This window comes from Heteronotia binoei, chromosome 19 (assembly GCF_032191835.1).
Source record: "Heteronotia binoei isolate CCM8104 ecotype False Entrance Well chromosome 19, APGP_CSIRO_Hbin_v1, whole genome shotgun sequence".
Classification (NCBI taxonomy): Eukaryota; Metazoa; Chordata; class Lepidosauria; order Squamata; family Gekkonidae; genus Heteronotia; species Heteronotia binoei.
This window is the reverse complement of record NC_083241.1, coordinates 8,721,547-8,745,460: the sequence shown is the minus strand read 5'-3', so window position 1 is coordinate 8,745,460 and position 23,914 is coordinate 8,721,547.

Here is a 23,914-nt window from a genome sequence, read left to right as displayed (position 1 = left end):
CTCTGAGGGAATGCCAAATGAAGGAAAATCTTCACTCACTGGTGGAAGACAGCAAATGGAAAAAGATTGATGAGTCTCCCTGGGAGATAGCTCTGGACAATGTGTTTGTTCTTCAACTAGGAGGTAGGAAAATATTGCAAGAGAAAATTTCCAGATCCCAAAAGGTTTTTAAAAAGCTATATTAAAATTTGAAGCCAATATGGCGATTCTTGCTCATGTGAAGGGCCAGGAGGAGCTTAAAAAGCCTTGATAGGATCGACAGCTTTTCTTGGGCGGGTTCTACACATTACTGGTGGGAGGGGGGATTGGGGTGGCGAACAGAACTGAACTGAAGCTAATTTGAAACAGCTCCAGAGGAAAGAAGAATCATCTCCGCCTTTTCTCCTTGTCCCCCCAACCCCAAATTCACTCCTTCCCTCTCAAAAGGCTGAGGAAGATAATTATATCTTACAACAATTACCCCATCTATGAAGCAAAATTAGCACAGTCCTTTCTAATTTAAATGTGTCGAAATTGCCTGAGCACGACAGCAGAAAATTACAAGGATGGGGGTAAAAGGACAGCAGTTGCTTCCTGTCTGTCAAGAGCTTACACTTCTGATCGAGTGGGAGATGGCCAGGAAGCATTCTCCCTAGGGTTGGCAGCTTCCAGGTGGTACCTGGAGATCTCCTGCTATTGCAATTGATCTCCAGATGGTCAAGGCTGGTTCCCATGGAGAAAATGGCTGCACTGGAAGGTGGACTGTGTGGCATTGTACCCTACTGAGATCACTCTCCTCCTGAAACCCCACTTTCCCCAGACTCCAGCCCCAAAATCTCCAAGTATTTCCCAACCCTGAACTAGCAACCCTATTGAAAAGTAGTGGGCCAGATGCTATAGTGATTCCAGCATAGCTCTTTTATTAGTGAAAACCCAACTGAAAACACACATGACTAGCCGCAACTATATATACAGAAACTCCACCCAAAACACACCTCCAGCAATAAACGATACAAAAAACAGGTGCTCGGAACCCTCCTTTGCATGGGCTTCATTCAAATGAATATCACATAATTGGCTGGCTCAGCAAGGGTGGCCACTCTGATTGTAGCTGCAAGGAGCCTCTCAAACAATAGGATTCATTCAAGTGGATATTATCTGATTGGCTGGCTCAGCAAGGGCAGCCAAGCTGAATGCAGCTGCAAGGAGCCTTTCCTTCGTTTGGAAGTACTTTTTCACCCAAAGGATGATTAACATGTGGAATTCACTGCCACAGGAGGTGGTGGCGGCCACAAGTATAGCCACCTTCAAGAAGGGTTTAGATAAAAATATGGAGCACAGGTCCATCAGTGGCTATTAGCCACAGTGTATGTGTGTATATAAAATTTTTTGCCACTGTGTGACACAGAGTGTTGGACTTGATGGGCCGTTGGCCTGATCCAACATGGCTTCTCTTATGTTCTTATGAAGTTCCCATTTCTCTACACCTATCTTTGGAGGAAATAGCAAATTATGCACAAAGTCTCAAGAGTTCCCATCCAGATAACTGCAACATGGACTTTTGAATGGCAGTCCCTTTAGTGATTGTCAGAATTCCCTTTGGAGTCCAATTCTGCTTGTCACACCCTTGCTGCTGGATCCACCCCCCCTCCGCCCCCAAGTCTCCTGGCTCCACCCCCAAAGTCCCCAGATATTTCTTGAGTCGGACCTGGGAACCCTACCTGTTTGTCTCTCGTCTTGAAAACCATACAAGGTTCTTGTGACTCCACAACCATAAACAGAGAAACTATCAAATGGATCCAAGCTAATGGAGCAGACTCCCCCCCCCCCTTTTTAGTAGAGTTACTGTTTCCTCTGTAGCAGACACAATGCACCCTGGAACATGTGGCTGACTGTCCCCAAATGTAACATCTGCCAAGATCTGGTGGCCTTGACCATCCCAGTAGATATAAATATCATGAAAGGACTTGTACACCCTCTCCACAGCTACAGCTACATTGGGAAAGCTGTGGTTCCCAGGAAGGAAGTGAGGAGAGAATCAATTCTACCATCCCATCAGGGATTCAAAAAATGTCCATATTTCAATTATCTTGTCCCCCAAACCCTCCTCTGAAGAACTTGATGGTGACCTTTGCTAAATATATTGCTGAAAAGACCATTTACCCATAAGTTCAAACGCCATCCTTATTTTCACAAGAAAGGTCAGTCGCTCAAATTCTTTCATTTATTCAGTTAGCTGGGCCATAAATTAACGTTCAGTTTGACCAAATAGCTTTACAACTTGGGAGGCTCGGAAAACAAAACTGAATTCCGGTGCCACCTTCTGAGTCTTATTTTTATAACCCTGCCGAGTGTTTTCTCCTCTAAATTCTAATAGACATCTTCCTAACTTACATGTCGTCCTCATAGTTATATTTTCTATCCGTGCAAGTAAACATTAGAGAAAACAAACGACTGAGGAGTGCGAATTTTGTCCTCCAAATGAACTCCTTTTTTATATACGATAAATTACATTTCTGCTTTTATTTATCTGAAGATTTATATTCCTCACCTCTTGACCAAAAACTCCCCACTGCAACTTGGAAAAAAAAGTACTAAAAGACAACACACTGATAAGCAGGGCTTTTTTTTGGGGGGGGGGGAGTAGAAAAAGCTCAGCAGGAACTCATTTGCGTAATAGGCCACACACCCCTGATGTAGCCAAACCTCTAAGAGCTTCCAGGGCTCTTAGTACAGGGCTTATTGTAAGCTCCAGGAGGATTGGTTGCACCGGGGGTGTGTGTGTGTGTGTGTGTGCAGCCTAATATGCAAAGGAGTTCTTGCTACAAAAAAACAAAAAAAGCCCTGATAATAATCAACCTGTGGCATTTTGTACCACCTGCAGTCTTTGAATCACATTTGTGGGAAGTCCAATACAGAGCACATTAGTCTAGTCTTGACGTCAACACGGTGCAGATCCAGATGACAGAGACAAGGGAAGAGGCCCTCTTCCAGGCTAGACAGAATTGAAAGAAAGCAATTTTTTGCATGTGCATTCTCCAGCAACATAGCCTTTTGCTCTCAGCTGAGTCATCCAGTTACATCCTGTACAACCACTCACTCTCGACCGAGTCAGCAGCATTCAACAGGACCTCATGAATGGTGGGAAGCACAATGTCACACATGAACATACAAGAAGTTGCTGTCTACTGAATCAGACCCTTGGTCCATCGAGGTCAGTATTGTCTAATCAGACTGGCAGCGGTACTCCAAGATTTCTGATGGACGTCTTTCACGTCACCGTACTACCTCCCCCTTATTGATTAGAAATGAACCAAGGACCTTCTGCATACAAAACAGATGTTTTACAGATGAACCATGCCCCCCCCCCCTTCAAGATCTCCACCTTCCAAACCAGCATTACCTCCATCTTGTCAGTTCAATCATAGCAGTTCAGGACCTCTGCCACAGCACCAGGAGATGTGAGTAATGAGATATAGAGTTGGGCTTGATCGGAATGTTGATGACCACCTACCCACAAACTACAAATGATTTGCCCTAGAGTTTTGCACTGAGGATGAGCATCCGCCCTATGGAGCCTCACAGAAGAGGTTCCATGCTGATGACAACCCAACTGGTCTCTAGCTGCTACCCTTTGAGTCCAATTCATAATAAATGATTTGAATGAGTTTAGCACCTTGATGCCTCCAAACTCCTCAACAGGATAGCATGGTCATAGAATTATGGTATCATAGAGTTGGAAGGGATCTAAGAACATAAGAGAAGCCATGTTGGATCAGGCCAATGGCTCATCTAGTCCAACACTCTGTCACTCAGAGGCAAAAAAAAACAAACAGGTGCCATCAAGAGGTCCATAAGTGGGGCCAGGACACTAAAAGCCCTCCCAATATGCCCCCCTCCCATGCACCAAGAATACAGAGCATCACTGCCCTAGACAGAGTTCAAACAATACACTGTGGCTAATAGCCACTGATGGACCTCTGCTCCATATGTTTATCCAATCCCCTCTTGATCTGTCTATACTTGTAGCCACCACCACCTCCTGGGGCAGTGAATTCCATGTGTTAATCACCCTTTGGGTGAAAAAGTATTTCCTTTTATGCATTCTAACCTGACTGCTCAGCAGTTTCATGGAGTGTGCATGAGTTCTTGTATTGTAAAAAAGGGAGAAAAGTACTCCTTTCTCTACCTTCTCTATCCCATTAATAGTCATCTAGTCCAGGCCCCTGAATAATGCAGGAAAATCAAAAGTACCTCCCTCCCACATACATACATCCCCAGTGACCTGTGGTCTATGTCCAAAAGATGGCAAAAACCTCTAGGATCCCTGGCCAAACTGGTCTGGAGAAAAATTGCTTCCTGACCCCAAAGTGGCCATCAGCATTTCCCTGGGCGTGTAAGAAGTGGCCACAAGAACTAAGCACCAGTGGAACCCTTCCTGCCCTCCTTCTCATGATCTGCCTAAGTTCACAGAATCAGCACTGCTGTCAGATGGCCATCTAGCCTCTGAAAACCTCCAAGGAAGGAGAGCCCACCACCTCCCGAGGAAGCCTGTTCCACTGAGGAACCATTCTAACCATCAGGAAGTTCTTCCTAATGTTGAGCCAGAAACTCTTTTGATTTAATTTCAACCCATTGGTTCTGGTCTGACCTTCTGAGGCAACAGAAAACAATTCTGCACCGTCCTATATTTATTTGGGATATTATTTGGTATATTCCAAAATAAAACTATATTTTAAATGCATTTTTTCCTAATGGCAAACTAGAATGACGTATATATTTATGTTACATGTTAGAAGGTAAATTAGTTGGACAGGAAAAACTTCTGGGAAAGAAATGCCTTCTTTTTGACCCAGGTTTATTAGCAATAGAATAATTAACAGGCATTCTCACATTCTGACATGTTACTGTTTTATGGTTTCCCACACTAATGCAACCCAAATAAAAGGTTTTCTGAATTGGTTAATTTTACTATTCTGCCATTGGATTTTAATGGTGTACCACTTTGCATTCCAAACCCCACCAGCTATATGTGACTCTGTTTACTGTACCTCATTCCTCGTCTGAAGAAGTGGGCATGCACACGAAAGCTGACGTTCTGAATAAAACTAAGTTGGTCTTAAAGGTGCAATCGACTCCTATTTTTTTCTAGCCTTCTCAGACGTCTCCTCTCCAGGCTAAATATGCCAAGCTCCAGGTCCACTGGATCAAAGGCTGCAGATGAATCCAGTAGGAACAACAAAGAGACATGACCATTGTGATGACGATGATATTGGATTTATATTCTGCCCTTCACTATGAATCTCAGAGAGGCCTACAATCTCCTTTACCTTCCTTCTCCACAACAGACCCACTGTGAAGTAGGTGGAGCTGAGAGAGCTCTCACATAAGTTGCCCTTTCTAGGATAGCTCTGCAAGAGCTATGGCTGACCCAAAGCCATTCTGGCAGCTGCAAGTGGAGGAGCAGATAAGAGTCCACACATGTAACCACCACATCAAGCTAAGGGTGGTGGCTGGAAAGTATGAAGTCTAGGAAGGATGTGATGTGGCTTCTGGGTGGTGCTGTAGGAATTTCCCCTAGTCTCTAATGTAAAGATCATAGATATGTTAGGGAATTCATAGAAAGTCACCACAGAGGCCATTTTTTTCTCATACTCCATAATTTCCCAAGGACAGGCTGTTGGGGCTAAGGTCAGGGCTTTACCTATCGCGAGTTGGCAAATGGAAAGCCTAATTCAACCATGAATCATGTGCACAACCAACACAGTTCACAGCAATTTACAGTTCCAGTATGGGAACCATGTGGGGATATTGGTGCTTGAGGAGGGCAACAGTGGGAAAACTTCTAGTGTCCTGGCCCCACTGACGGCACCTGGGTTTTTTTTGGCCACTGTGTGACAGAGTGTTGGACTGGATGGGCCATTGGCCTGATCCAACATGGCTTCTCTTATGTTATTATGTCTGCAGCAGTGATGCTCTGTATTCTTGGTGCTTGGGGGGCAACAGTGGGAGGGCTTCTAGTATCCTGGCCCCACTTGTGGACCTCCTAATGGCACCTGTTTTTGTTTTGTTTTTTGGCCACTGTGTGACAGGGTGTTGAACTGGATGGACCATTGGCCTGATCCAACATGGCTTCTCTTATGTTTGGAGCAAGTGATGCTCTCTCTATTCTTGGTTCTTGAGGGGTGGGCTCCTATTGTCCTAGCCCCACTGATGGACCTCCTGATGGCACCTGGGTTTTTTGGCCACTGTGTGACACAGAGTGTTGGACTGGATGGGCCATTGGCCTGATCCAACATGGCTTCTCTTATGTTCTTATGTGACACAGAGTGTTGAACTGGATGGGCCATTGGCCTGATCCATCATGGCTTCTCTTATGTTATTATGTCTGCGGCAGTGATGCTCTGTATTCTTGGTGTTGGGGGGCAACAGTGGGAGGGCTTCTAGTATCCTGGCCCCACTTGTGAACCTCCTGATGGCACCTGGGTTTTTTTTTTTTTGGCTACTGTGTGACAGGGTGTTGAACTGGATGGACCATCGGCCTGATCCAACATGGCTTCTCTTATGTTTGGAGCAAGTGATGCTCTCTCTATTCTTGGTTCTTGAGGGGTGGGCTCCTAGTGTCCTGGCCCCACTGATGGACCTCCTGATGGCACCTGGGTTTTTTGGCCACTGTGTGACACAGAGGGTGTTTTCGCACTCACCTTCAGCCGGCGCGACCCCCCTCTTCACCGCGCAGGATCTGCGCAGATTTCACACTAAATGCCGCGGAGCAGCCAGAAGAGCCGGAAACTCCCGTCGCAAAAGCTGCGCAAACAGAAACTGATTTTTGGTGGTTTACGTTTGAGCGGCTTTTGCGCCGGGAGCTTCCGGCTCTTCCGGCTGCTCCGCGGCATTTAGTGCGAAATCCGCGCAGATCCTGCGCGGTGAAGAGGGGGGTCGCGCCAGCTGAAGGTGAATGCGAAAATGCCCAGAGTGTTGGACTGGATGGGCCATTGGCCTGATCCAACATGATTTCTCTTATATTCTTATGTCTGGGGCAGTGATGCTCTGTATTCTTGGTGCTTGGGGGGGCAACAGTGGGAGGGCTTCTAGTATCCTGGCCCCACTTGTGGACTCCTGATGGCACCTGGGGTTTTTTTTGGCCACTGTGTGACAGGGTGTTGAACTGGATGGACCATTGGCCTGATCCAACATGACTTCTCTTATGTTCGTATACCAAACTACACCAAACTTGTTCTTAGAAGAAAGACTTGGGATTCCAATCTCTGCTAAGTCACAGAGCTCATGAAGTGATCTTGGGCCAGTCGCTTTCTGCCTCTCTCTCTCTTGCTTCCTTACAGGACTGTTGTGAGGATAAAATGGAGGAGAGAAAAAAAGCAGAGGAGAGGTGGGCTAGAAGCATGACAGATCATTTAAGAAAAGAGAGCTTGTGAAATATTTCCATCAAGAGGGAGGGAGGGGGGTAAGAAGGCTAGCATGAAGACAGGTAGGGGGAGAAATTGAAAGGGTAAAAGGCCTTCACCCCAATCTCCCCTCACACCCATGAAATTTCACGGGCCTTTCACTGGTGTCTAAAATAAAGCCCACTCCAGGAAAAACAAAACAAAAACAGAGTTCTTTTTCAAAGAGTAATAATTCAGAACTCAGAGAAATGTTTAGGGGTTTCGAAGAGTGATCTTGGCGGATGGTGTTTCCAATGTGATTTTTCTTTCACTCCTGTTCATTTTATCGTTGGGTTTTATGTGTGTACTTATTTAAGCTGTCTGGGAAAAAGAGCTGTATATAAAAACCGATTAGTTTTTATAGCACTCCAGGGCTGACTTAAAGGGTTTCTTCTTCTTCTTCTTTTTCCTTTTAAAACTTTTTCTTATTGTTTTTAAGTTGGGCTTTCTTTAAAAAAAATGCAGGAAAACATAAACAGTAATTTTTGAATGGCTGAATAGATAAAACAAAGAGCAACAAAAAAAATCAAGTTACATTGCCCCCTCCCCTTCTAAAAAGATTTTTTAAAAAAATAATCTCATGGAGCAACTGCTTGATGCAGAGGCAAAAGAACTGCTTCTTATACAATGCAAAATTAGTAAAATCTCCATATCAGATTGGTCAGGGGAGCAATCATAAATAGGTTCAATCCAAATCTTAAATAGATCTACTTTGTGGGACTTACTCCTGGGAAAATATTCTTAGGATAGTGCTGTAATCCACTAACAGTGTAGTCCTAAAGAGAGTTAAGTCCATTAAAGTCAACAGGCTTGGAAGGGCATAAACCTATTTAGGATTGCTCTGTAATGCATACCAGATGCAATAAATAAATAAAAAGGCACTTATATGAGAAAGAAAGAAAGAAAGAAAGAAAGAAAGAAAGAAAGAAAGAAAGAAAGAAAGAAAGAAAGAAAGAAAGAAAGAAAGAAAGAAAGAAAGAAAGAAAGAAAGAGTGTGGGAGGAAGGAAGGAAGGCTAAAATACTCTTCAAAATGAATGCATTTGATTCTTCAAAAGGGGAGGGAATAAATGCTGAATATTTAATTTGGAGATAAAAGGGTCCAGCTTTCCTGTATGTGGCCGCTACAAAAAGATGTTTAAAAAGAGAAAGGGAGCAGAAGAGAGTACATCTTAAAAGAGAAGAAATGAGCAGAGACTGACCTTTCTATGAGCAAGCAGATGAGAGAAGGTATTTGGCTAATCCCAACTGCCTCTGATTGGCCAGACAGAACCGTGTGGAAAATGTCTCCATCTGGGCTAATCTGTTCTCAGTTGGATGAGCCGAGGCCTTCTGAGTTAACCTGACATTTAACAATAATTACCCTTTCGTATGACCCTGGCCCAATCTCCTGCTCTCTCGGAAATCTCTCTTTTCGTGTTTGTGTGTGCTCGGAAACCCCTTGACTCTTGTGTTAGAGATAGCCGAAGAAGTGATCAGATGATAATAGAGCATGTACACACACCCGCCAACGCGAACGGATATGAATTTGAAAAATCCGCTTCTCAACAAGAGGTTAATGGCTGCTCTTCTCTCCGTGAAAATGTCTTTTGCCGAGTAAGATAGATATTTTAAAAAAAAAAAAAAAATTGCAAAGGAATCTCAATTAAACAGGAGTGTATGCTTTTAATTTCTTTTTAATGGTCCCTGCCTCTTCAGTTCCACCCTTGTATTTGTGAGGAGAAATGGCCCACGGAAGCCAGTTCAAAGAGAAAAGACGGGTTCAAAGGTCGCCGAGGCTAACTGTAGATGAAATGTGTCTATTTCTTTCTCTTTTTTTTCACCTGAGGCTGGCTTCCTCTTTTCTCCAGAAAGGTCATTGTGATAAAACAAACAAACAAAAGAAGACTGGAGAGGGGAAGCATTGGTTTCTGGTCAGATTTCCTCTTTCCGGCATGGTTGCATTTATTGACTTGGATTTCCAGCTAGGCCATCTGTCTGGATGCCGTCCTGCCCTTGGAAGCAGCAAACAAATCAAAGGAACCCTTGAATTTAATTAGCCAAAGACTTATGCTTACAGGAGAGGAGATTCTCAGTAGTCCTACATAGGTTTACTGGAGACTTGTCCTCTCCCTTTAAATAGGGTTTCCAACCTCCAGATACAGGCCTGGAGATCTTCTGGAAACACAGATGATCTCCAGGTTAAAGGGCTTGGGTTCTTTAGCTTAGGGAAATGTCTATTGAGGGGGTGACATGATAGAGGTTTACAAGATTCTAGAAGCATGGGATAGAGAAGGTAGAGAAAGAAGTACTTTTCTCCCTTTCTCACAATATGAGAACTCATATGGGACATTCAATGAAATTGCTGAGCAGTCCAGTTAGAAGTGATAAAAGGAAGTATTCCTTCACCTAAAGGGTGATTAACACGTGGAATTCACTGCCACAGGAGGTGGCGGCGGCTACAAGCATAGACACCTTCGAGAGGGGATTGGATCAACGCATGGAGCAGAGGTCCATCAGTAGTTATTAGCCACAGTATATTGTTGGAACTCTCTGTCTGGGGCAGTGGTGCTCTGTATTCTTGGTGCTTGTGGGGGGCACAGTGGGAGGGCTTCTAGTTTTCTGGCCTCACGGATGGACCTCCTGATGGCACCTGGGGGTTTTGGCCACTGTGTGACACAGAGTGTTGGACTGGATGGGCCATCAGCTTGATCCAACATGGCTTCTCTTATGTTCTTATGTCTGGGGCAGTTATGCTCTGTATTCTTGGTGCTTGTGAGGGGCAACAGTGGGAGAGCTTCTAGTATCCTGGCCCCACTGATGACCCTCCTGATGGCACCCCAGACCCCTCATCTCCTGATGAATCACCCTGCCATCCAGTTCACGGCCTTCCTAGTCAGGACTTCAACTGTCCTCACTAGGAGGGCATTGAGGATGTCACGATTCACTTGTGGCACCAATATGCCATTCCAGCTGAAGGAAGAAATGACGGAAAGATCAGCAAGCAAGCTTCAGTGCAACAATAGTGCAACAATAGATTGGAGTGGGCCAGGAAACCTCACTCACTCATATAAAGGAGCTGAGGTTGTGAACTCCAACTTGGGGGATTCCTGGGGGATTGGGGATGGTACCTGGGGGGTGGGTGGGCAGAGTCTGCGGATGGAGCTCACCAGGGGTGTGATGTTGCAGAGTCTAGAGTTCTTAAGCCAAGCCTGGGAATTTCTGGGAGGGTTGGGGGGCAGAAATCATGGTGGAGGGCAGCATCACAGGCACGATGATGTCACTTCCAGGTTCCCCTGGAAGTGATGTCATTACACCTGCAACACTGCCAGGTTTTTTGTTCTGCTTCTCTGTTGCCGACACTTGAAGCCGCAGTGGGCAACGTAAAATTGTGGCACGGGATCCGTAACACCAGCCAAAGCTTCCTCCATGGGAATTGTCCTATTAAATAGTGAGTTTGATGCAGCAGAGTTCAACATAGAACATGCTTCATTGCCACTACATGCTAAAAGGTAAAATGGTGGGGCCAAGACCCTGTTTATAAGCATGCAAATAAAACATGAGTCCCATACAAAATCACGGTGGTCAAGTTTTGCGCCAAGACCACTCATTGGCTTCTGTTCGGAGTTCAAATCCGCCCAGGCGACCCACCGTTTCCCATGGGTTAAAAGGAAAGTGCGAAGGCGCACATAGCAATAAATTCAGTACATAACAGTCCTGTGTAGTCTGGAGAGCAGGTCTAATTCCACAAGAGCTCCAGGCTTTGGTTTGCGCTTGGTAGTCCTAAAAGATCCCCCATGTCAGGTTGGCTCATTGGGTTGAAAAAATCAGAAATTGTTCTGCCCTGTTGGCTGGCTGAAGACACCCATGGAGTTTTTCCTTTTTACCAAGCTTTGCCCTAGGCACACAGTGAAATCCAGGTGGAAAGTGCATTGAAAGGGGATTGAAAGTGCATTGTTTAGGGTGTGTGATCTCAGCCCTAGAGTCACCAGGCTGAGCATGGCAACCAGTCAAAGAGTTTGGGGCGGGGATATAAGAGGTACATGTAACATTAGTGACATCACTGCATCACTTCCGGGTAAAACCTGGAAGTGAAAAAGCGTAGCTCTAGGAATTGCTGGAAACTCAATGGTAAAACCACAGAGCTTCCAAACGAGTCCGAGAGCTACCTTACATTCCTTCTAGATTTTATTCAGAAGTGACAGAGCAACATCGGCAATATCATTTCTTTTTTTCTCCTGATGCCACTTAAAGGGGCAAAGGGCAACAGGGCTTTTCAGTAAGAGGCCTTGCGCCATAGCAAAAAACAGGCCTGGAAATCTTTAAGGTGTGCCAAAGAATACCTTTCCCAGCCTCTGAATGATTAAAGGTTTGGAACACTTTCCCTACGAAGAAAGGTTAAAACGCTTGGGGCTCTTTAGCTTGGAGAAACGTCGACTGCGGGGTGACATGATAGAGGTTTACAAGATTATGCATGGGATGGAGAAGGTAGAGAAAGAAGTCCTTTTCTCCCTTTCTCACAATACAAGAACTCGTGGGCATTCGATGAAATTGCTGAGCAGTCGGGTTAGAACAGATAAAAGGAGGTACTTCTTCACCCAAAGGGTGATTGACATGTGGAATTCACTGCCACATATATAAATTTTTTGGCCACTGTGTGACACAGAGTGTTGGACTGGATGGGCCATTGGCCTGATCCAACATGGCTTCTCTTATATTCTGAAAGGGAATTGTGCTGCATGAGTTAGAGCAGCAGTTGCTCGCCTCTTTCTTCCTGTTTACCCGTTTGTCTGCACAGGTGCTCTGTCCTTTGACAATGCAATCGAGCTGCTGTTTTGCTTCAGCTGATTTCCATCCACCAGCCATTCTGGAGTTCAAAGAGGATGTTCATCTTAAACCACTGAGTTCTCCACTTTCACAGTCAATTAGTGAGGGCCGCCAAAGACGGAGGAGGGCAGGGGATACGGGCTGCCCTTGAGGAAATGTCATACCTTTTTCTGATGTCATAAAATAATAATACCACATCCCAGGCGTCATTACTTTCGCTACCTTGTGCATAAAGGCAGCTGAGAGGGAGAACTCCGCAGCTGTAGTTTATACACTCGAGGGGTCAGTTTATGGATGAGGAGGAGGAGGCAGAGAAGGAGAAAAGCCTGCCGCCAAATCAGACTGTTGCATTCTTCTGAGACCGCTCAGGTTGCCACCATAATGGAAACACGCCGTTTGCACTGTGCTGACCTGCCGGGTCATTCATTAGCTGGTGAAGTAGTAACATTCAGAAAAATCTCGCAGATGCCGAAGGCTGGTGGCTGTCTGTAATTCTAAGATGGGCCCAGGACTTTTTCTTTTTTGGTGGTAGAAAGAGCCCAGCAGGAACTCATTTGTATATTAGGCCACCCCCTCTGATGTCACCTTTGTTTCACACAGAGCCAGTTTGGTGTAGTGGTTAAGTGCAGGGACTCTTATCTGGGAGAACCGGGTTTGATTCCCCACTCCTCCACTTACAGCTGCCCGGATGGCCACATGTCTGATGTGGGGGGGGGGGGAATCTGATGTGTGTGTGTATACACACACACACACACACACTGTGACTAATAGCCACTGATGGACCTCTGCTCCATATTTTTATCTAAACCCCTCTTGAAGGTGGCTATGCTTGTGGCCGCCACCACCTCCTGTGGCAGTGAATTCCACATGTTAATCACCCTTTGGGTGAAGAAGTACTTCCTTTTATCCGTTTTAACCTGTCTGCTCAGCAATTTCATCGAATGCCCACGAGTTCTTTTATTGTGAGAAAGGGAGAAAAGTACTTCTTTCTCTATTTTCCCCATCTCATGCATTATCTTGTAAACCTCTATCATGTCACCCCGCAGTCGACGTTTCTCCAAGCTAAAGAGTCCCAAGCGTTTCAACCTTTCTTCAAGTGTTTGCCTGCTCCAGAACCACTAATTTTGGAAGGGGTGTTGAAAGACCTGAGTCAGATTGAGGTGACAAGAGAGGAGGTCCTACAACTCATTGACAAATTAAAAACTAATAAGCCACCAGGTCCGGATGGCATATATCCAAGGGTTCTGAAAGAGCTCAAAGTTGAACTTCTGGATCTCTTGACAAAAATATGTAATCTCTCATTGAAATCTGCCTCCGTTCCTGAGGACTGGAAGGTAGCAAATGTCACCCCCATCTTCAAAAAGGGTTCCAGAGGAGATCCGGGAAACTACAGGCCAGTCAGTCTGACTTCAATATCTGGAAAGTTGGTAGAAACCATTATCAAGGACAGAATGAGTAGGCACATTGCCTCACTAACCTGTTACAGTTCTTTGAGGGGGTGAACAAACATGTGGACAAAGGGGACCCAATAGATATTGTTTGCCTTGACTTCCAGAAAGCTTTTGATAAAGTTCCTCATCAAAGGCTCCTTAGTAAGCTCGAGAGTCATGGAGTAAAAGGACAGGTCCTCTTGTGGATCAAAAACTGGCTAATTAATAGGAAGCAGAGAGTGAGTATAAATGGGCAGTCTTCACAGTGGAGGACGGTAAGCAGTGGGGTGCCACAGGGCTCAGTACTGGGTCCCATGCTCTTTAACTTGTTCATAAATGATTTGGAGTTGGGAGTAAGCAGTGAAGTGGCCAAGTTTGCAGATGACACTAAATTGTTCAGGGTGGTGAGAACCAGAGAGGATTGTGAGGCACTCCAAAGGGATCTGTTGAGGCTGGGCATCAATGTGGCAGATGAGGTTCAATGTGGCTAAGTTCAAAGTAATGCACATTGGGGCCAAAGATTCCAGCTACAAATACAAGTTGATGGAGTGTGAACTGGCAGAGACTGACCAAAAGAGAGATCTTGGGGTCATGGTAGATAACTCACTGAAAATGTCAAGACAGCGTGTGGCTGCAATAGAAAAAGGCCAACACCATGCTGGGAATTATTAGGAAGGGAATTGAAAACAAATCAGCCAGTATCATAATGCCTCTGTATAAATTGATAGTGTGGTCTCATTGGAATACTGTGTACAATTTTGGTCATCCCACATATCAAAAAGGATATTATAGCACTGGAAAAAGTCCAGAAAAGGGGAACTAGAATGATTAAAGGTTTGGAACACTTTCCCTATGAAGAAAGGTTAAAACACTTGGGGCTCTTTAGCTTGGAGAAATGTCGACTGCGGGGTGACATGATAGAAGTTTACAAGGTAGCTCTCCAGAGCTCTCCAGATGTTTTTTTGTCTACAACTCCCATCAGCCCCAGCCATTGGACATGCTGGCTGGGGTTTATGGGAGTTGTAGGCAAAAAAAACATCTGGAGAGCTACTGTTGGCCACCCCTGTGCTAATGAGTTATGCTAATGAGCTCCACCACCGATTTTTCTACAAAATTACCCCTGGGCCACACCCCCTGGCATCACCATTGTTTCACGCAACAGGAACTCATTTGCATATTAGGCCACGCTCCCTGATGCCAAATGGCTGCTTTGGCAAGCGGGCTCTGTGGCATTCTACTGGCGGACATCCCTCCCCCAAACCTCGCCCTCCTCAGGCTGCCCTCTCCAAATCTCCAGGTGCTTCCCAACCCAGAGTTGGCAACCTTACCCATCCCTAAGTCTTCTTCTCATTGTTGTTGATAGGGTTGCCAAGTCCAATTCAAGAAATATCTGGGGACTTTAGGGGTAGAGCCAGGAGACACCGGGGGGTGGAGCCAGGAGACACCAGGGGGTGGAGCCAGGAGACACCGGGGGGTGGAGCCAGGAGCAAGGACGTGACGAGCATAATTGAACTCCAAGGGGAGTTCTGGCCATCACACTTAAAGGGACCGCACACCTTTTAAATGCCTTCCTTCCATAGGAAAAATAGAGGCACCTTCTTTAGTGGTTCATAGAATTGGACCCCCTGGTCCAATCCTTTTGAAACTTTGGGGATATTTTGGAGAGAGGCACTGGATGCTATGCTGAGACTCAGGTGCCTCTATCTCATAAAACAGCCCCCTCAGAGCCCCAGATACCCGTGGGAATAAGTCTCCATAGGGAATAATGAGTACCCAGCAGCCATTTCCCTCCTCGTCCCGCTTTCTGATGGCCCTGAAGCGGGGGGGGGGGAAGGCCTCTAAACCGGGGGATCCCCTGCCCCCACCTGGGGGCATCCGCTTTATGTATTTTTGTCCATTACTTCGGGAAGATTCCCCCCATTCCACCCCCCCCCCCAAAAAAAGACATAATATAAACTTTACAAACAGCTAAATCAATACACCAACAATGGGAGATAGAAGGTTAGCAGATGTAAATGTTTTGTGAATACCAGGGGCTGTTTTGTCGAAAAATAAGTGGTGGAGCTCATTAGCATAACTCATTAGCATATGCCATCCCCTCCCCAGCCAAAAGCAACCTGATGTAAGAAAGGAGAGTCCTGGGTGAGCGAGGCCTGCTTGGACTGGCTAGAGATCCAGCCAGCCCAAGAACGCCTTGCTCACCTGGGACTCTCCTGGCAGTGCCCCCCCCCCCCCAGTGAAAAGGCCAGCAAGCTGTCTGCCACCCAAAATCACATCAGAAGTGGAGAAAGGGTGGCGTGGGCTTCTCCAGAGGTTCATGAGGGCTGCTGGGGGCGTGGCAAATCTTCTGGTGGCTGGCTGGCTAACCCCTCTCCTAATCCAGGGATTGTTATGCAGCTTCACCTACTATTCAACGGACAAGGTAGGTGGGGAGGAAGAGGGAGGCTGTCAGAAAGGTTCAGGAGCTCCTGTGAGCTCCTGCTGAATTCAAGGCCTGGTGAATACTAAGAACTAGCAAGAACAGAAACATATTCCTTAGTCACGCATGTATTGGCTTAAATAGAGCATTACTGTGTACAGGGATTCAGGTTAGCCTGGTCAAAGGTCTATTGCATTTATATACATAGATACATATATATATATGTGTGTGTGTGTGCACACGCTGCAAAATAGATTAAGATTTAGGAAATAACCAAGCCTTCTGAGGGGGGGAGGAATATGCAGGATCCTTCAAATTTCTCCATACTCTTCTCTCTCTCTCTCCTCCAACCCATACCCAAGGGAAAACTTGTAGGCTGGTAGCCGATTCTTCCCTATTATGCTATTTTCCCAGCAAGCATAATAAAAGTAATTAATTAGATTACACTCGAATGCCTATCAGTAAACTGCGGTGGTGGAAACAGTTTTGTGTGAGCGGAAAAAAAAAAAATTGGAGGAGTAAGCAAGAAAGAAGTGGCGAGGGGGTCTAGCAGACATACAGACACGCAACGACAAATGGGGGTGGGGGGATTGTACATTCAGCCACAGCCTTGCCTTGAGCTGGCCCATCCAACCTGTATGACTCTCTCTCGCTCTCTCTCTCTGTATAAGTCACCCAGACCTTGTCTTTCCACTAATATCATAATCAGCCAGCTGAAGGCCGGGGACCTGATAATTGTACTTTATGTTGCTCTTTGTTTAGTATCTGATTCAATACATCTATGTGGACGCCGTTCCGTCACCTTCTTAGTATCAGAGGTGAAGAAAATCAATGGCAATCAGATTACCTTGTTAACAGAAAGGCTAAAGGGCCAGTATGTTAAGTTCACAGTGCATCACCTTTATCACTCGTCTGCGGGGCGGCCATGGCAGTGGTGGCGTGTTTATGTGTGTGTGTGTGGCAGCCGGGGGGGGGGGGGATGTCTTTCCTCTCCTTCTGCATCTCACTTTCATTGCTGGCCCTTTATGATCATTTATCAAGAGAAAGGAGCAAGGGCCCAGTAGCACCTTTGTCACAGTGGACCAGGGAGCACCTCTACTGGCTGCTACTGCTCCGGTAAGGGTCTGCCTGGGATTAGGGTTGGCAATAGGGTTGCCAAGTCAAATTCAAGAAATAAGAATATAAGAGAAGCCATGTTGGATCAGCCCATCCAGTCCAACACTCTGTGTCACACAGTGGCAAAAATTTTTTTATATACACACACACTGTGGCTAATAGCCACTGATGGACCTGTGCTCCATATTTTTATCTAAACCCCTCTTGAAGGTGGCTATGCTTGTGGCCGCCACCACCTCCTGTGGCAGTGAATTCCACATGTTAATCACCCTTTGGGTGAAGAAGGACTTCCTTTATCCATTTTAACCTGTCTGCTCAGCAATTTCATCGAATGCCCACGAGTTCTTGTATTGTGAGAAAGGGAGAAAAGTACCTCTTTCTCTACTTTCTCCATCCCATGCATTATCTTGTAAACCTCTATCATGTCACCCCACAGTCGACGTTTCTCCAAGCTAAAGAGTCCCAAGCATTTCAACCTTTCTTCATAGGGAAAGTGCTCCAGCCCTTTAATCATTCTAGTTGCCCTTCTCTGGACTTTCTCCAATGCTATAATATCCTTTTTGAGGTGCGGTGACCAGATATCTGGGGACCTTGGGGGTGGAGCCAGGAGACTTTGGGGGTGGAGCCAGGAGACATTGGAGGCAGAGTTAAAAGCAAGGGTGTGACAAGCATAATTGAACTTCAAGGGAGTTCTGGCCATCACATTTAAAGGGACTACACTTCTTTTTAAATGCCTTCCTTCCATAGGAAATAATGAAGGATAGGGGCACCTTCTTTTGGCGTTCCTAGAATTGGACCCCCTGGTCCAATCTTTTTGAAACTTTGGAGGTATTTTGGGGAGAGGCACTAGATGCTATACTGAAAATTTGGTGCCTCTATCTCAAAAAACAGCCCTCCCCAGGGCCCCCAATACCCGCGGATCAATTCCCCATCATTCCCTATGGGAATTGTTCCTGGAGGTGCATGATGGTTGTGGGGGCGGGCTTCCCCCGCCGACCAGCTGGCTGGGAGAGGGGGAAAGCCTGTAAAACCAGGGGATCCCCCTGTGGGACCTGGGGATTGGGAAGCCTAGTTGGCAAGAATGCTTCAAGGCACTACCTAAAGTCGGGTACAGCGGTCAAAGTCTTTAAAGGAAGCGTTCTTGCCATGTCTTGATTGTTAAACACAAAAAAACCCTCAAAGGCTCATGGCTACGTATTCCTGGCAACACATTTAAAACCAATTTAAAGAGTGCGATTATAGAAAATTTCAAAAGTGCAATATAGACGTTAAGAAGACAATTTCATATGCGTTTGTTCATACAACTTTTGCTTTGACCCGACAAACTCCTGGTGCAACCAGGAGACAGCAAATCAGCAGTTAAAAATACAATTAGCTCCACTGCAATCCTTCCATTAATTCGGAGGCGAAAACCAGTGCCATTCTTCGGAGACTGTCAGTGGCGTTGAAGCTGAACACAGGAGCCAGCATCTTTGACTCAAAATGTTTATGAATTAGGCTTCCCAATCCCCAGGTCCCAGAGGGGGATCCCCTGGTTTTACAGGCTTCCCCCCCTCCCCCCAGCCAGCTGGCCGGCGGGGGAAGCCCCGCCCCCACAGCTATCATGCACCTCCATGAACAATTCCCATAGGGAATGATGGGGAATTGATCCACGGGTATCGGGGGCTCTGGAGAGGGCTGTTTTTTGAGATAGAGGCACCAAATTTTCAGCATAGCATCTAGTGCCTCTCCCCAAAATACCTCCCAAGTTTCAAAAAGATTGGACCAAGGGGTCCGATTCTATGAGCCTCAAAAGAAGGTGCCCCTATCCTTCATTATTTCTACGAAGGAAGGCATTTAAAAAGGTGTGCCGTCCCTTGAAATCTGATGGCCAGAACTCCCTTTGGAGTTCAATGATGCTTGTCACACCCTTGTTCCTGGCCACCCCCAAAGTCCCCAGATATTTCTTGAATTGGACTGGCAACCCTATTATGAATGAGTGTGAATATATGAAGATTGCACAACCCAGCATGAGCATCTGATAAAACCTCTGTGTGAAACGGCCGACTCCAGCTTGCAGCCCCGTGATCAATGAAATGGAATTGGGGTTCAGCTTCAAGCCAGTTCCTTGCACTTGGCTAGGGAAAAATGGCCCTCACATAATGACACTCTAGGAATTCACTGCAATATTTATGATAAAGACCCTAGAGACTAGAGGAGCAGCCTAGCATCATCCGGGAATGGTGACATCACATCCTCCTCAAACCCCACTCTCCCATTCACTGCCCCCAAATTTCTCCTTAATTCCTGAGCTAATGTTAGTAACCCTATCCTGAAGGAGTGCCTCTGGAAAAGCAGTGCCCTATGCAGGGTGAATTCTAGCAGGAGCTCCTTTGCATATTAGGCCACACACCCCTGATGTACCAGTCCTTCAAGAGTTTACAAAAAAGAGCCTTGTAAGCTCTTGGAGGATTGGCTATATCAGAGATGTGTGGCCTAATATGCAAAGGAGCTCCTGCTAGAATGCCACCTCTGGCCATATGTGAACACGTAGGGTGCATTTACACTATGCTAAATTATGGGCGTTTTCGCACTGACCTTAATGGTAGCGACGCCCCTCTTCACCGCGCAGGATCTGCGCGATTCGCGCTAATTGCCGCGGAGCACCCGGAAGAGCCGGACAAGTCCCGCGGCCTTTTGCGGCGCAAACGGAAACCGCCAAAAACCAGTTTCCATTTGCGCCGCAAAAGCCGCGGACTTTCCGGCTCTTCCGGGTGCTCCGCGGCAATTAGTGCAAAATCCGCGAAGATCCTGCGCGTGAAGAGGGGCGTCGCTACCGATTAAGGTCAGTGCGAAAACGCCCTATGTGTTGTGCAACTGGATTTTTTCTGTGTAAGAACAGCAAAAATCTGGTTGCAAAACACATTATTTAGCTGCAGTGTGAACACACCCATAGAGGTAAACCTGTTGATATCAGCACTAATTCATTAATCAATTAAAAACTCGGGTACTTAAGAATTTGTTAATCACATAAAGGGCCTAGTGCATAGGTTAATGAAGTTGTGAAAGCTTTAAGGGAGAGTTTTCATGGACCTAACTCAGATCAGTATTTTAGGAACTGGCTTCCTCTCAGGGCTTTTTTTTTGTAGCAGAAACTCCTTTGCATATTAGGCCACACACCCCTGATGTAGCCAATCCTCCTGAGCTTACAGTAGGCCCTGTACTAAGAAGCCCTGTAAGTTTGTGGATGATTGGTTATATCAGAGGGGTGTAGCCTAGTATGCAAAGGAGTTCCTGCTACAAAAAGAAAAAGAAGCCCTGTTTATTCTTACCTATTATTAGTTATATCCTGCCTTTCTCCCCAATTTGGGATCTGAAAGGGGTTACATTGTTCTCCTCTCCCCTTTTGCAAATCTATAATTTGCTCAGCAAAACCTCACGTCTGTTGAAATTGGAAGATGGTTCCTTAGGCTGGAGACCTTGCTATGTGGTTACAGTTCCTTCCCAGGTAGCTTCTGTTCAGGGAAGCAGTACAGTGGTAGAGGCTGGAGCTTCTTCTCGAGAGCCAGTTTGAGAACCTTCTGAGACACACTTTGCTGTAGTGGTTAAGAGCGGCAGACTCTAATCTGGAGAATCAGGTTGATTCCTCACATCCTCCTCCACTGGGTAACCTTGGGTTAGTCACAGTTTCCTTCAAGCTCTCTCAGCCCCACCTACCTCACAGTGAGAAGCAGAGGTTGTTTCTATTGCCTTCCTCTGCAGAGCCTTCCTTGGTGGTGCCCCTGTGGTTGGGTGCTTAGGCCAACCCCATCTTCCTTGTGTGGTGCCCCTTGGTGGTGGTTGCTTAGGCAACCCCAACCTTCCTTGGTGGTGCCCCTTGGTGGTGGTTGCTTAGGCAACCCCAACTTAGGTGACCCCAGCAAGAGGTTTTCCAGGCAAGTGAGAAGCTGAGGTGCTTGGCCATTGTCTTCCTCTGCAGGGTCTTCCTTGGTGGTCTCCCATCCAAGACTTATGGTGACCCCAGCAAGGGGTTGTCCAGGCAAGTGAGAAGCAGAGGCGGTTGGCCATTGCCTTCCTTTGCAGAATCTTCTTTGGAGGTTTCCCTTCCAAGTACTTGAAAGGCTGTCCTATAGAGGATGGCGTGGAATTGTTTTCTGTGGCCCCAGAAGGTCTTACCAGAACCAGTGGCTTGAAATTAAATCAAAAGAGTTCAACCTTAGGAAGAACTTCCTGACCGTTAGAGCGAGTCCTCAGTGGAACAGGCTTCCTCAGGAGGTGGTGGGCTCTCCTTCCTTGGAGGTTTTTAAACAGAAGCTGAATGGCCATCTGACAGCAATGAAGATCCTGTGAGTTTAGAGGGAGGTGTTTGTGAGTTTCCTGCATTGTGCAGGGGGTTGGACTAGATGGCTTTGGAGGTCCCTTCCAACTCTATGATTCAACAGACCCTGCATAGCTTCTGAGATCTGATGAGATCAGGTTATACCACCTTCTTAACACAGCCATGAAATAATCAATAAGTTTCTTTTCGATGCCTTTTTTGTTCTTGTTTCAGACTGTAATAAACTGTTCATTCATTCTTATGACCTTTTGCCACCAGGTGCCAGAACATTCTTTGCAACAACAACCAAACAAAATCTAGATAAAGATCTAGGTGAAGAACAAAAGCTATGTTTGGCTAATTGCATGAAAGCCACCTTCAAATGTGGGTTCCTTCCTGGTTAAACACACCTAAGCCCCAGGTGATGCTTTCAGGAGCTTAATAAATGTCTCCCTGCAGGTACGGAATTAATTAGAGGGATGCCCAAAAAACATAACCATACCCCAAAGACACCCAATTTAATTTGGCGGCTTAGCCAGCGCACCACTCGAATCCCGGAGAGCCAAAAGGGTGACGGCGTCCCAGCCGTTGAAAAAAGCATCGCTTTAACAGCATGCGGACTTGCTGCCAAAAGCCAACAACATATTTTAACCATTAGAGAAATCAGAGATTGGCATGCCGGCTTTCTTGTTTGGATATTATATGCATTTAAGAGATTAGATTAATAACAGCCTCGAACCAGCTGTGTTGTGGCGGGGCAGATTACTGCGGAGCGTTGTGCGAAGCGCTGGCTGCTCCCTTGATGTGGGCTCTCATTTTTTTTTGTCTTACACACTGAAACTATTCGCACAGCCGCTCGGGAAGCCGCAAAAGGAAACCCGGCTCGCCTCGCATGCGGTTTCAAAGACGTCGCTCGCTTTATGGATTTCCTTACGATTGTAGCAACATTGGCACAGCTGACGGGGATTTCCCATCGGACTAGTAACGGGCATAGCTGCTGGGCATATGAGGCATTGAAAGATCATTGTGCTTTGATGTTGTTCTACCGGAATTGCATGTCTCTTGCCTGGACAAGCAATTTCCTTTCCTTTCTTTTTCTTTTTCTTTTTTTAAAGAAGACAATCTTTTACCAACAAGAGCAGCAGGAGTGCCAAATCGTGCTCCTCTCGGAAGTAGGTCTGCAGAGGGGCATTCGGGAACATTTCGTCCCTCTTTTCTGCACATTAAAGTGCCACAATCGAAACGCCACTGAGCGACCTGTGATCGGATTTCCCACAAGGCAGTTTGATTGGAAAAACGATTATCCTGCAAAATGTTTCCAAACAGGAAAAGCATTTTAAGGGGATGGAACTCTGTGGCTGAAGAAGGATCTTCCGTGCAACCTGGAAGCTTGCGTACTTCTACAAGACAAACCCTTCTTCTTTTTAACAAAGGTTGAGTTCAGCGGCACCTTTAAGGACCAACAACATTTGTTTCTGGGTAGAAGCTTTCATGCCCTTCCAGTGGAGGTCTTTCCACCCCTAGTCTCTGTGGTCTTTACCATACAGGCTAGAAAAACTCCTAGAGCAGGGTTGTAAACATGTGTCCTGGGGCCAAATCAGGCCCTCGGAGGGCTCCTATCAGGCCCCTGAGCAACTGGTTGCCATCTGCTTCCTTCTCCTCTCTCTTGCTTCCTTCTGCATCACAGCTTGCTTTGCAAGGCTTCCTCAATAGTGTCAACCCAGAGGCAAGGATAAGACATGTAGAGTTCAAGATCTTTATTCCAGCATCATGGCATACACACGTGTGTCGGAACTGGCCTTCCTGCCAGTTCCTAATGCTTATAAACCTTTGTCCTAGCCATTACGATTCAAGTCAAAGTGCGCCAAGCTAAAGCGGGGGTTTGCGTGGGTTTTCTATTAGGCTCTCATCACCACAGGTGGTGTTATCAGTTCTTGGGTTACATCTCTCCAGCTTCCGACCTTGGTTGCGTAGTGACTAGCCAGTTCTCAGACATGCACCCTCCTTCCAGATAAGCCCGCAAGCAATGGGACGCTTCAAAGGCACCATAGCAAAGCACAAGCATAGTATTGTATAAATTGGATACATACGGCAAGAGGAACAAAATGGAGTGTAACAAAATAGAGTGACACTTGACAAATGGCACAGGAGGTAGAGCACAAAATCTCTATTTTCTCCATTGGCTGAGGCTTCTACCTGGTGAGGAAGGGGGAGAGGGATAGCTTGCTTTGCCAGACTCCCTCAATTGTGCAGCAGAGCTACTGAGCCAAACCTCAATTGAATATGTTGTTAGCTGCCCTGAGCCTGCCTAGGCGGGGAGGGCGGAATATAAATAAAATTTATTATTATAAGCCTCTCCTCCTTCTATTGGCTGAGAATCCTCCTCCTCCTGTCTCCTGGGAAAGGAAGGAAAAAGCCAGAGCT